General features: G+C 36.4%; 1 long non-coding RNA gene across 3 annotated transcripts in view; it reads right to left on the bottom strand.

Moving 5' to 3' along the window:
- The window catches only part of LOC144300489 (uncharacterized), a 66,105-nt gene extending 51,924 nt beyond the window's left edge, over positions 1-14,181 (bottom strand). For all 3 annotated transcript variants that reach the window (XR_013367160.1, XR_013367159.1, XR_013367161.1), the window contains exon 1: positions 14,092-14,181. This is a non-coding gene — a long non-coding RNA (uncharacterized LOC144300489). The remainder of the gene's footprint in view (positions 1-14,091) is intronic.
- Between the last annotated feature and the right edge of the window lie 390 nt (positions 14,182-14,571).

The raw sequence follows: 14,571 nt of genomic DNA, 5'->3' as shown, positions 1-14,571 counted from the left end.
CTCAAAAAAGAATCCCAGAATGTAAATGTCCCAGATAGCATTATTGGGACAAATTTGGATATATTCTAATTTATGTTAAATAATAACATCTATGATGCTCATCTCAAGTGATTAATGACACAAGATTGAGATTGGTGGCCTCCAGCAGTGATTTATTTATTTATTTTTAATTTTTAAAAATTTATTTATTCATAGAGACAGAGAGAGAGAGAGAGAGAGAGAGAGAAGCAGGCACCATCAAGGGAGCCCAATGTGGGACACTATCCCCGGTCTCTAGGATCACACCCTGGGCTGAATGAAGGCAGTGCTAAACTGCTGCGCCACCAGGGCTGCCCTCCAGCAGTGATTTAGAGGAGAGTGATAGTCTGAGAAGACTTTCATTTTAGAGCTGTTTCTGGCCGTGTTAGTGCAGATTAAACATCAGTAAATTAATTGGAGGAGCACCTGGGTGGCTCAGTTAAGTATCTGACTCTTGGTTTCAGCTCAGGTCATGATCTCAGGGTTGTGGGATTGAGCCTTGTGTCTGCTTGTCCTTCTTCTGCTTCTCTCTCTCTCTCTCTCTCTCTCATAAATAATAAATAAATAAATAATAAAAACCTTAAAAAAAGATCAGTGAGTTGAAGAGGTAGGGCAATCTGAGGCTACTTTTGGTCATCCGGGTGAAGGCCTTGGCAGTAGGGGTGAAGTGAGGGACACAATGTGGAGATTTCAAAGAGGCACAAGGATAGGCCTAAGGGAGTGAAGGATGAGAGTGAGTGCAGGACGGCCCCTGGGTTTTTAGGCTGGGGGGCCGAGTGGGCCGTGTGTTAACTTAGTTATCAGCCAGATAGTTGGATGCTTTCAGCTACAAAGAACAAAAGGCCCAACTAAGTGTGGCTTTAGCCAGCATTTCCCAGCCAGTGTGCCTAGGCACAAAATAGTGTGCAGCAGGTTGGTTGCAAGTGCTCTGCGATATTGGTCTCCTCAGACCCTGGGGCAACCAAATAAGAGCCTGGTGTGGTCTGGAGCCCCTGGGAGCTACCCCTGAACATCCTCAACTGCTTACCCAGTGTGTCATATAAATATCATTTTTTAAATATGTGGTATAAAATGAAAAGGTTCACTTGGCTTAAACAATAAACCGTGTAGATTCTGGTGGAAGTTAGATCTACGACTGATTAATTCAGTGGTAAAATATAATTGTCAGGGACCCAGATGATCTCCATCATTATGCTGCCTTCCTCAGCATGTCAGCTTTCATCTTCATGCCTGTTCCAGATGATTCCTGGGTATAGGTCAGTTGTTTCCTGTCCCTCAGTTTGGGCTTTCCTGATGTTCTTCATGATTGGATTCAGGTAATGAATTTTGGTAGGAATGTGTACTCCTCCCCTCGTTCTCCCCAGTGAAAGGAAATTTTCCTCAGAAGCTCCCCATGAGATTGCCTTATGTCTCCTTGGCCAGAACTTAGTCACACATCCATTGCCAGACCAGTCCTGGCAAAGGGGAATGAGATCACCATGACTGCTTGCCAAACCAAATGTGTGGCTACGTCTTCTTCATCTTAGAAGCCAGAGTCCTTTCTACATTTGAAATCAGGTTCTCATTTTCCTACCTTAAAGCCCTTTAATGTTTTCCCATTTGCCAAGCCAAACATTTTAGTCTGACACCTGTGTTACTGAAAACTTTTTTTTAAAAAGATTTTATTTATTTATTTATTCATGAGAGACACACGACAGAGAGAGGCAGAGACGTAGGCAGAGGGAGAAGCAGGCTCCTTGGGGAGCCCGATGCGGGACTCAATCCTAGGACCCCAGGATCACGATCTGAGCCAAAGGTAGACGCTCAACCACTGAGGTGGGTTCCACCCAGGTGCCCCTGAAATCTTTTCTGTTGCTGTTCTTCATACTCAGTGTTCTAGTCATGGTGAGCTTTTTTCTTCTTATTTAAAAAAAAAATTTAATGTAAGTTTTCTTTCTTTTATTTTTTGGTATTGGTGTGTTTTTTTTCCTCTTTTTATTTTTAATTGAAGGATGGCTGACATATTAGTTTCAAGTATACAGTGTGGTGATTTAGCAATTATATATGTTACTAAATGCTCACTACAATGAGTGTGCCATCTGTCACCACCGAAGTTATTATAATATTATTGACTATATTCCCTATAGTACTTTTTATCCTCATGACTTATTATAAAATAATAAGTTTCTCTTTTTGTTGTTTTTTGTTTCTTCCTTTGCTTTTTTAGATTCCACATATAAGTGAAATCATATGGTATTTTTCTTTCTCAGTCTGACTTATTTCACTTAGTATAATACCCTCTAGATCCATCCATGTTGTCACAAATGGCAAGATTTCCTTCTTTTTTAATGGCTGAGTAATATTCCTGCGCATGTGTGTGCGTGTCTGTGTGTGTGTGTGATCTCTCAATGGGCAGAGTTTACTTCCATATCTTATTATTGTAAATAATGCTGCAATAAACAGAGGAGTGCACATCTTTTCAAAGTGTGTTAATACCCAGAAGTGAAATTATTGGATTGTATTGTATCTTTAGTTTTTGAGGAACATCCATACTATTTTTCAAAGTGGCTACACCAATTTACGTTCCCAATAGTGTACAAAGGTTTTCTTTTCTCTACATTCTTGTCAACATGTGTTATTTCTTGTCTTTTTAATCCTAGATATTCTAATTGGTGTGAGGTGATATCCTATCGTGGTTTTGATTTGCCTTTTTCTGATGATTAGTGATGTCAAGCATCTTTTCATGTGTCTGACCATCTGGATGTCTTCTTTGGAAAAATATATATCCAGATCTTCTGCCTGTTTCAAAATCAGACTATTTGTCTTTTTGGTGTTGAAACATGCTTGCATGAGTTCTTTATATATTTTGGATATTAACCCCTTATTGGATATGCCATTTGCAGTTATCTTCTCCCATTTATAGGTTGTGTTTTCATTTTGTTGATGGTTTCCTTCATTGTGCAAAAGCTTTTTAGTTTAATGTTGTCTTTAAAAAAAAACATTTAATTTATTTATTCATGAGAGACACAGAGAGAGGCAGAAACATAGGCAGAGGGAGAAGCAGGCTCCTCACAGGGAGCCCAATGCGGGACTTGATCCCAGACCCTGGGATCACACCCTGAGCCAAAGGCAAACACTTAACCGCTGAGCCACCCAGGCATTCCAGTTTAATGTAGTCTTAATTGTTTATTTTTGATTTGTTTCTCTTGCCTGAAAAGATATATCCAGAAAAATATTGTTAAGGTTGATGTCCAAGAAATTACTGCCATGTTTTCTTTTGGGACTTAACAGTTAATGGTTTCAGGTCTAACATTTAGGTCTTTAATTCATTTTGAGTTTATTTTTGTGTATGGTGTAAGACAGTGGTCCAGTTTCATTGTTTTGCATGGAGACATCCAGTTTTCCCAGCACCATTTATTGAAGAGATTGTCTTTCCACCATTGCATATTTTGTCACATGTGTCACTGATTAATTGACCATATAAGTGTTAATTTACTTCTGGGCTTGTAATAATTATATTCCATTGATTTATGTGTCTATTTTTGTGCTAGCCATACTATTTTGATTACTATAGCTTTGTAGGATAGTTTGAAATGTGGAATTGTGATACGTCCTGCTTTGTTCTTTAAATTAAGATTGCTTTGGCTATTCAGGGTCTTTGGTAGTTCCACAAAAATTTTAGAATATTTTGTGCTAGTTCTTTGAAAAATATTATTGTTATTTTGATAAGGATTGCATTGCATCTATAGATTGCTTTGAATATTTTAGCTATTTTAATAATATTAACCTTCCAATCCATAGCATGGTATATTTTTCCATCTGTTTGTGTTGTATTTAATTTCTTTCATTAATCTTTTACGCTTTATAGAGTATAAGTCTTTTACATCTTTCATCACATTTTTAAACCTTTGGTTAAATTTATTCCTAAGTATTTCATTCTTTTTTGATGCAATTGTAAATGAGATTTTTTTTTTTTTTGGTGAGATTGTTTTCTTAATTTGCCTTTCTGCTATTTCAGTAGTACTGTATAGAAATACAACAGATTTCTATAAGTTGATTTTTGTATACTGCAACTTTACTACATTAATTTATTTGTTCTAATATTTTTTAATGGAATATTTAGGGTTTTCTATATATAGTAGCATGTTATCTGCAAAAAAGTGACCATTTTACTTCTTCCTTACCAATTTGGATGCCTCTTATTTCTTTTTCTTGTCTATTTGCCATGGCAAAGACTACTAGTACTATGTTGAATAAAAGTGGTGAGACTATCCTTGTCTTGTTCCTGATCTTAGGAAAAATACTTTTAGTTTCTCATCATTGAATATGATATTATCTGTGTGTTTGTCATATATGCCCTTTATTGTGTTGAAGTATGTTTCTTCTACATCCACTTTGTTGAGAGGTTTTATCATGAATTGATGTTGAATTTTGTAAAATACTTTTCCTGCATGTTTGAGACAATCATACAATTTTTATCTTTCATGTTGTTAATGTGATGTATCACATTGATTTATTTGTGTATTTCAAACCATCCTCGCATCCCTAGGATAAATTTTACTTGATAATGGTGAAGTATCCTTTTAATGTATTTTTGTTTTTGTTTTGTTTTGTTTTTTAAAGATTTTATTTATTAATCATGAAAGACACACAGAGAGAGGCAGAGGGAGAAGCAGGCTCCATGCAGGGAGCCCGACATGGGATTCGATCCTGGGTCTTCAGGATCATGCCCTGGGCAGATGGGCGCTAAACCACTGGGCCACCCAGGGATCCCTTAATGTATTTTTGATTTAGTTTGCTAATATTTTGTTGAGATTTTTTGCATCTACATTCATCAGGGATACTGGTCTATAATTTTCCTTTTTCTTCCTTTCGGTTTGGGAATCTATGCTGGATTCATAGAATGAACTTGGAAGCATTCCTTCCTCTTCTACTTTTTTGGGATAGTTTGAGGACAGGTATTAACTATTCTTCAAATATTTAGTAGGATTCACCTGTGAATCCCTCTTGTCCTGTACTTTTGTTTGTTTGGAGTTTTACTGGTTTTTGATACAATTTTATTACTAATTATTTGGTCTGTTCAGATTTTCTATTTTTTTTATTCAGTCTTGGAAGATTGAATGTTTCTAGGAGTTTATCCATTTCTTCTAGGTTTTTCAATTTTTTGGCACGTTTTTCATGGTAGTCTCATAATCCTTTATATTTCTATGTTTTCAGTTGTAACTTCTTTTCATTTCTGATTTTGGGTACTTTCTTTTTCTTGGTGAGTCTGGCTAAAGGTTTATCAATTTTGTTTATTTTTTTTAAAGAACTGGATCTTAGTCTTATTCATCGTTTCTATTGTTTTTTCATCTCCATTTCATTTATTTCTACTCTAATCTTTATTATTTCCACCTTTCTCCTAACTTTGGTCTTTTTTTGTTCTTATTTTTCTAGTTCATCAGGTGTTAGATTATTTGAGATTTTTCTTGTTTCTTGAGGTAGGCATGTATTGCTATAAACTTCCCTCTCAGAACTGCTTTTGCTGTGTCCTAAAGATTTTGAATTGCAGTGTTTCTATTTTCATTTGTTTTCAGATATTTTTTGATTTCCTCTTTGATTTCTTCATTGACTCATGGGTTGTTTGGAAACATGTAAGAAAAAAAAAGAAACATGTTATTTAGTGTCCACTTGCTTGTATTTCTTCTTATTTTTTTCTTATAATTGATTTCTAGTTTTATATTATTGTAGTCAAAAAGATACTTGATTTCAATATTCTTAAATTTATTAAGACTTGTTTTGTGGCCTAATGTGATCTATCCTGGAGAATGTTCCATGTGTACTTGCAAAGAATGTGTATTTTGCCATTGTGGGGTGGAGTGTTCTGTTAAGTCCACTGGTCTAATGTGTTATTTAAAGCCACTGCCCCCTTTTTTTTCTTAAATTTTCTATCTGGATGATCTATCCATTGATGTTAGTGGGGACTTAAAGTCTGTTACTATTATTGTGTTACTGTCAATTTCTCTCTTTATGTCTGTTAATATTTGCTTTATGTATTCAGGTGCATCTGTGTTGGATACATAGATATTTATTATAACCTGTATCATTATGTGATGACGTTTCTTGTTTCTTGTTACAATATTTGTTCTAAATTTTATTTAATCTAATATGAGTATTGCTAACCCAGTGGATTTTTTTGTTTCTTTTTATTTTAGTTTAGTTTTTTTACACTTTAATTTGCATGGAATGTATTTTCTCATCCTTTCACTTTCAGACTGTAAGTGTCTACATTTGAAGGATTCTCTTATAGGCAGCATATAGATAGGTCTTTTTTTTTTTCATTTATTGTATTTTATTTTCATATTACCAACTACCTTGCATGAACAGACAACCTTCTCTAATATCAACTTTTGATGGTGGACAGGTTTTCTTTTCCCCCTTATTTTAGATTTATTGAGGTATAATTGATATTTTAAAATCGGAGAAGGACAAACATTATATGTTCTCATTCATTTGGGGAATATAAATAATAGTGAAAGGGAATATAAGGGAAGGGAGAGGAAATGTGTGGGAAATATCAGAAAGGGAGACAGAACATAAAGACTCCTAACTCTGGGAAACGAACTAGGGGTGGTGGAAGGGGAGGAGGGCGGCGATGGGGGTGAATGGGTGATGGGCACTGAGGGGGTCACTTGACGGGATGAGCACTGGGTGTTATTCTGTATGTTGGTAAATTGAACACCAATAAAAAATAAATTTATTATAAAAATTTTTGTATATTAATGATGTACATCTAGAAGAGTTCATACATCATACATATCCATGATACACCATCACTATGGCCAAGACAATAAACATACCAATGACCTAAAATAATTTCCTTGTGTTCTTTTGTTTTTGTTTGTACTTTCCTTGTAAGAACATTTTACATGGTATCTATCCTCTGACATAAAGTCCACAGCATCATATTGTTACCTATAGATGCTTTGTTGTACAATAAGATCTCTAGAAATAGATGGGTCTTATTTTTTTTATCCAGTCTTTTACTCTGTCTTTTTATTGGATTATTTAGTCCATTTGCATTTAAAGTAATTACTGATAAGTATGTACTTATGCCATATTGTTACTTGTTTTCTGGTTGTCTTTGAAGTTCTTTTCTTCCTTTCTTTTTCTTTTTGCTCTGTTCCCTTGTGGTTTAATGACTTTCTTTAGTGTTATGCTTGGATTTCTTTCTCTTTATTTTTTATGTACCAATTGTAACTTTTTGGTTTGTGGTTATTATGGGGTTCATATATAACATCCTATGAGCATAGCAGTCTATATTGAGTTGATGGTTGCTTAATTTGGAATACATTATGAAAGCACTAAAGTTTTACTTCCTCAGTTTTTATGCATATGATATCATGTTTTACACTTTTAAATTTTGTGTATTTCTTCACTAATTTTTGTGATAATAATTGAGTTAACTATTTTTGTGTTTTAGTCTCCTTACTAGTTATGTAAGTTATTCATCTATTACCTTTACTCTGTGTTTAGTTTTTCCAGTAAAGTTTTTACTTTTCATAATTTTCTTACTTCTAGTTATGGCCTTTTCTTTCTACTTAAAGAATTCCCTTTAACATTTCTTTTAAGTCTGGCTTAGTGGTGATGAACTGTTTAACTTTTGTTTGGGTAACATTTTATCTGTCCTTCAATTTTGAATGATAATCTTATTGGGTAGATTATTGTTGTTTGTAGGTTTTTTCCTTTCAGCCCTTTGAATGTATCATGCCAGTTTCTTCTGGCCTATAAAGTTTATGGTGAAAAATCAGCTAATAGCCTTATTGGTTTCCCTTGTATGTAACTATTTATTCTTTTCTTGCTACTTTTAAGATTCTCTTTAATTTTTGCCATTTAAACTGTTATGTATCTTGGTGTGGACCTTCTTGGGTTCATCTTTTTTGGGGCTTTCTGTGATTTCTGGACCTGAATATCTGTTTCCTTCATTAGTTAGGGAAATTTTTAGGTGTTATTCTTTCAAGTAAGTTTTCTGCCCCCTTATCTCTCTTTCCTCCTTCTGGGACCTCTTTAATGTAAATGTTACCTTGTTTAAGAGGCCCCTTAACCTATCCTCATTTTTATTATTCTTTGCTTTTTGCTATTTTGCTTGGTAATTTTCCATTACCCTGTCCTCCAGATTGCTGATCTGTTCTTCTGTATCCTCTAATATGCTGTTAGTTACCTCTACTGTATTTTTCTTTAAAAAAAATATTTTATTTATGTATTCATTAGAGAGAGAGACAGACAGACAGACAGAGGGAGAAGGAGGTTCCATGCAGGGAGCCCGGCGGGGACTTGATTCCGGGACTCCAGGATCACACCCAGGGCTGAAGGCAGTGCTAAAGTGCTGAGCCACCCAGGCTGCCCTCTACTGTATTTTTCATAGCAGTTATATTCAGCAATCTGATTGGTTATTTTTTATATTTTCTATTTCTTTGTTGAAGTTCTCACTGAGTTCACCCACTTGTCTCTCAAGTTTGGTGAGTATTTTTATCATTACCTTGAACTCTTGATTAAGAATACTGCTTATCTCTATTTTGTTTAGCTCTTTTTCTGTGATTTTTGTCTTATACTTTCATTTAGGACATATTCGTCTGTATCTTCATTTCATATTACACTTTGTGTTTGTTTCTAAGTATTAGGTAGGTTAACTATGTTTCCTGATCTTGAAATTAGTGGCATTATGTAGAAGTCCTGTAGTGCCTCTGGTAGTACAATCCTCCTGGTCATCAGAACCAGATGCTTCAAGGGTGTTCCCTGTGTGTGTTGTATATTTGTGCCCATTGTGAGTGATCTGTGATTACTGTGGGTACAGCAGTGTGCAAGACTAGCTTCCTGTGTGGCTGGCTGTGAGGACCAATTGCAGCTAGTGTGGGCATGCTGATGGGCAGGGTTTGCTTTTCTTGCTGCTGACTTAGAGGTCTGCCTATACCTGCCTTGGGATCATTAGTGGATAGGGTAAGCACTTAGCTAATTTGTCTGCAATTAGTCTCTGTGATTGCTATGGTTATAACTGGTGAGCAGGGTTTGTTTCCTTCTTCAACAGGGCAGGAGTCACTTTGGAGGTGTTCTGATCCTGGCTGCTGCTGCCCACTGAGGATGGTGATGTGGGATCTGCTTTGTAGAGGCATGGGTATGGTGGTGAAGGTAGAGATGATAGTGGTGGGTGATGGTTTGGCTAGGATTGGTTTGTAGGGGAATGTCAGGGTGGGGCTGGGGTACCACTGAGATAGATGAAGAATGTTAGAATTGGCAGGACCAGCCAGCCCTTTTGTTCCCAGAGAGATGTGCAGATCCCTGCTTCTCTGGTATACATGCAAAATTAGTAATAAATCCCTTTCAAGTATACCATAGATGCTTTTCAAACTGTTTTGTGCTGTGTCTCTGGCCAATTTAGTGTGCTGGTTCTTTAAGGACAGAGACTCAGTTTCCTAAACCGCAGTGGACTTTTCAAAGCTAGACATCATGTGGACTTGCCTTCCCAGGGCCAGGTGGGAGTGGGGGAGTGGTGCCTCATGGGGGGTCTGATCTCCTCTCTCTTTTGTGCTTGTGATGTCCTTTCCATTTGTTGTTAGTTATGCTGGGGGTTTGATTCCTGATCTCATCTCTGCCTCTTCTATCCTTTTTGGTGTGTGCTTCTTTCTAGGACCAGCTGTGGAAGGTCTTCCCTGACAGTCTCAGATCATTTTCAGAGTAAGATACATGTAGTTGTTGTCTCAGCATGTCCATGAAAGGAAGTGGGCTCAGGATCCTCCTACTCTGCCATCTTCCTCTGCGATTTCTCCCATGGTGAGCTTTCGAATATTGTTCTGAAGAACCATTCTCCCTTTAAAATCTAGTTCATATGATATTCTTATTGTCCAAAAACACTCTCTACTTCCCTTGGCTATCTTTGTCCTTTCTCAGTTTTCATGTCTTGGCTTAAACTTCACTATCTATGGGAACTCTGAAGCTCAATTTGGGTTATTATATCACAACAATTCACTCTTAAACCATCTTTCCTTGTTAAACAACTAGACAATAAGCTCATTGAGAGGGAGGGGACACATCTAGGGTGTTTCTTGCAATGAGATGCTCAATAAATTTTGTTGCAAGACTGACCAACTAAATGAATATGTCCAAATCCCTCCTTGATTCTGGATCTTAGACTTCCCAATCTCCAGAACTAAGAGGAATAAAATTCAGTTGTTTATAAGCTTCCAAGTCAATGATATTTTGTTATAGCAGCATGAACAGACTAAGAGTGTCTAAAAGATGATATCATCTAAACACTAACAATATCTTAGTTCCTGAAAATAAGATGTGAGCGCAAGTAAAGACAGAGCAATATTTTTATGTATCTTCTCAACAGTTTCTAACAAATGAGGAAACTGAGGCTTACGAAGTTTTAAGAACCCCCTAATGCCCCAAAAGTGGCATCTTCTGATATCTAGTGCCATCCTCACAACATTTGTCTTAACTCTTGTGGTTGGCAAGTTTTATCTAAACACATTTATTCAGGGATCCCTGGGTGGCTCAGCGGTTTAGCGTCTGCCTTCAGCCCAGGGCATGATCCTGGAGACCCGGGATTGAGTCCCACGTCAGGCCCCCTGTGTGGAGCCTGCTTCTCCCTCTGCCTGTGTCTCTGCCTCTCTGTTTCTTTCTGTGTCTCTCATGAATAAGTAATAAATAAATCTTAAAAAAAATAAACACATTTATTCACTACTTTTTAGAAATTATAGTAAGACTCTGGTTGGGTCATTGGTTCTTGAAGTAAAAGTAATTACCTATTCCAAATGGATCTTATTTAAAGTAAGTGCTCTTTCAAATGGTATGAAAGCCAAAAGATTTTGGCCGCCATATGGGCCAGTTATCAGCCAGCAGTGCCCAAGATCTTTTTATAGTTTTTATAAATGACTTTTCCCATTGATTCTTCCCTTAGGGTGTGGCTCTCATTAGATTGCATGTGGTCACTGCTGCAATTGTTTAGTCAGGAGAGAAGACTATTGAGACTAGAAGATTCACAACTATTCCACTCTATTTTAAATTTTCTTTCAAATGATTTTAGATAGTTTATATGATTTCCCTGTGACTTTACAAGGGAGATTTTATTTTTATCCACCGAAAGTACTGGATGGATCGATGGCCTAAATATATGAGTTAAAATGATAAAACTCTTGGAAGAAAATTTAGAGGTAAGTCTTTATGACTTTGGATTTGACAATAGAATCTTAAACACCAAAGCATAAACAACAAAATAAAAAAATAGATTAGGGACTCCCGGGTGGCTCAGCAATTGAGCATCTGCCTTTGGCTCAGGGCATGATCCTGGTCCGGGGATCTAGTTCCACATCAGGCTCCCTGTGAGGAACCTGCTTCTCCCTCTGCTACGTCTCTGCCTCTCTCTCTGTGTGTCTCTCATGAATAAATAAATAAAATCTTTTTAAAAAATAGATTAATTTGACTTCATCAAAATGAAAAATAAAACTTCTATACATCAAAAAACATTATCAAGAAAGAGAAATGACAACTTACAGAGTGTGAGAAAATATTCACAACTCATATATATGATAAGGCTTTAATATCAGGAGTATATAAAGATCTCTTAAAAGTAAACAACAAAAGACAACCCAATTAAAGAGTAGGCCAAAGACCTGAATACACAGACATTTCCCCAAAGAAGATCTACAAATTGCCAATAGGTACTTGAGAAATATTCAGTGTCACTAATTATTAGAAAAATGCAAATCAAAAACCAAAATAAGATACCACTTAACACACGCTAGAATGGCTATTTTAAGAAAAGGAAAATAACAAGTGTCAGCAAGGTTTAATAAAGAGAACCCTAGTATATTATTGGTAGGGAAAAAATGGTGTATTCACTGTGGAAAACAGTTTGGTTGTTCCTCACAAAGCTGAATATGAGTTACTATATGACCCAGCGATTTCACTCTGATGTGTATACCTTAGAGAATTGAAAACAGGGACTCACACTTATACTTAAATATCAAGCATTGCAGCATTATTCATGATAATCCAAAGATAGAAGCAACCCAAGTGTTCATCAGCTGATGAGTGGAGAAACAAAATATGGCATATACATATAATGAAATATTATTCAACCATAAACAGGAATGAAATTCTAATACATGCTACAACATGGATGAACCTTGACAATATTATGCTAAGTGAAATAAGCCAGGCAACAAAGGGACAAATATTGTAGGAATGCACTTATTTGAGGTACCTAGAGTGGTCTAATTCATAGAGCCAGAAGGTAGAACAGAGGTTACCTTCCAGAGACTAGGGCAGGGAAGAGTTATTGTTTAATGGCTATTGTTTAAGAGTTTCTATTTGGGGTGATGAAAAAGTTTGGGAATAGATAGTGGTAATGGTTGCACAATATTGTGAACATAATGCCACTGAGCTGTACACTTGAAAATGGATAAAATGGCTAAATTTTATGTTATATATATGTTACTATAATTAAAGAGTACAAAAGAAAGTATTACATTAATTGTAAGGCAGTCCCCTCTCCCACTCTCTTTGCTTGCTGCCCCTAAGTATAACTCATTCTTAAATCCTTTTTAGGATTTTAGTCTTTCTGCTTTTTTAAAGTCCTGACTGCTGTTTTATCTAGGAATTCTGCCTTTCAGAGGCACATCCAGAGTGCTCAGCATGCCAGGCATGTTTTACATGCTGTTTCTGAGTCAGTAAGCAGAATGATCATTTCTCTCTTGTTATGGGAGACTTTTTAAGAGTATAAATGTGTCAAGGGTCACAGAATTTTAAAGCAGTCATTGAATGCTTTGCCTCTTTCTTACCTCAACATCTTAACAGGAATGAAAGTTTAAAGAAGATACAGAAAAATGGGTAGTGCAAATTGATGTATTATTGGGCAGGTAAAATATTACTTGTGCATTTTCAACTTTGCTAATATTTCCAAATTGTTCTCCACAATAGCTGTATCAATTTATACTCCTACCAGCAAGATATGAGTTCTTCTGTTCCACATCTTTTCCATATTTGATATTGACAGAGTGTTTTCTCGGGTAAGGGTAGAGTGAGGGAGAGGATTGGATTTCTGTGTATATTGTGTTATTTATTTTTTTGAAATTACTTTCAAATTGAAGTATAACCTACACACAAAAAAGTGCTCATGTCACACACATACATCATGGTAAATAATCACACAGTGAGCATACCTACATTAATCATCATTCAAACAAACTATACTTTTTGCTAGTTTTAGGGAGACCAAATGGTGTCGCATTGTGGTTTTGTTTCCCTAATTTCTAATGAGGTTGAGCATCTAAATTTCCATTCACATTTACTCTTTTGTGATTTATTTTTTATTTTTTTAAATCTTCTTATTTATTCATGAGAGACACAGAGAGAGAGAGAGAGGCAGAGACACAGGCAGAGGGAGAAGCAGGCTCCATGCAGGGAGCCTGAGGTGGGACTCGATCCTCGGTCTCCAGGATCACGCCCTGGACTGAGGGTGGCGCTAAACCGCTAAGCCACCCAGGTTGCCCATGAGCCACCCAGGTTGCCCTGAGCCACCCAGGTTGCCCTCTTTTGTGATTTAATAACAGTGGCTAACACTTCTTGAATGCTTCTTGTGGACCAGATATTCTCCTTGGTGCTTTATTTGTATCAACTCTTATTTACTCCCCATAGTGGTCCTATATGAGTAAACGAATATCCTATATGATATTCGCATGGTTCCTCACTTGAAGTCACATGATTAGTTAGCAGTGAAGCCAGAATTTGAATCTGGACAGTTTGGCTCAGCATTTGTGCTCTTAGTCACTATGCTGTTAAGGTATAACTGCCTGTATTTATTATCTTTTATTAATTATCTATTATAACACATTACTCCTATACTAGCAGCTTAAAGGAGCAAAAATTTACTATCTCATAATTTCTGAGCATTAGAAAATCTGAGAGTGGCTTAGCTGTATTATTCTGTATCAGGATCTTTCATAACATCCCACAGCTGGGACTGTGGTCATCTGAAGATTTGACCAGGGCCGGAGAACTGCTCCCAATAGAGGTCACTCATATGGTTATTTAGTCGAGTCCTCAATTCCTTACCATGAGACCTCAGTTCCTTGCTATTTGGACCATTCCACAGGACTGCTTGAGTGTCCTCATGACATGGCACTTAGTGTTTTTCAGAGCAAGTAATCCAAGATTGAGCAAAGATGAAGTCATAATGCATTTTATGACTTAGTCTTAAAAGCCACATACATACTCTCATTTCCATCTTATTCTATTGTTGGACATGAGTTAACCAACCCAGCTCACTCTGAAGGAGAGGGGAATTAACTCTACCTTTTGAAAGGACTATGGACAGATTTTATGATGTATTTTAAACCACCACATTTATACTGCCTATATTCCTATATTATTTTGTTTGCTTTTATTTTGTCTTGTATTTTTCAAGTTTTTGTTATTATTCAAGTTAATTAACATACAGTGTTATATTAGTTGCAGGTATACAGTATAATAATTCAGCAGTTCCATACATCACCCAGTGTTCATCACAAGTGTACTCTGTAATCCCCAACACCT

The sequence above is a fragment of the Canis aureus genome, chromosome 28, assembly GCF_053574225.1.
Source record: "Canis aureus isolate CA01 chromosome 28, VMU_Caureus_v.1.0, whole genome shotgun sequence".
NCBI classification, from domain to species: domain Eukaryota; kingdom Metazoa; phylum Chordata; class Mammalia; order Carnivora; family Canidae; genus Canis; species Canis aureus.
Note: the sequence above shows the minus strand (reverse complement) of the source record. Positions and strands in the feature narration are given on the sequence as shown.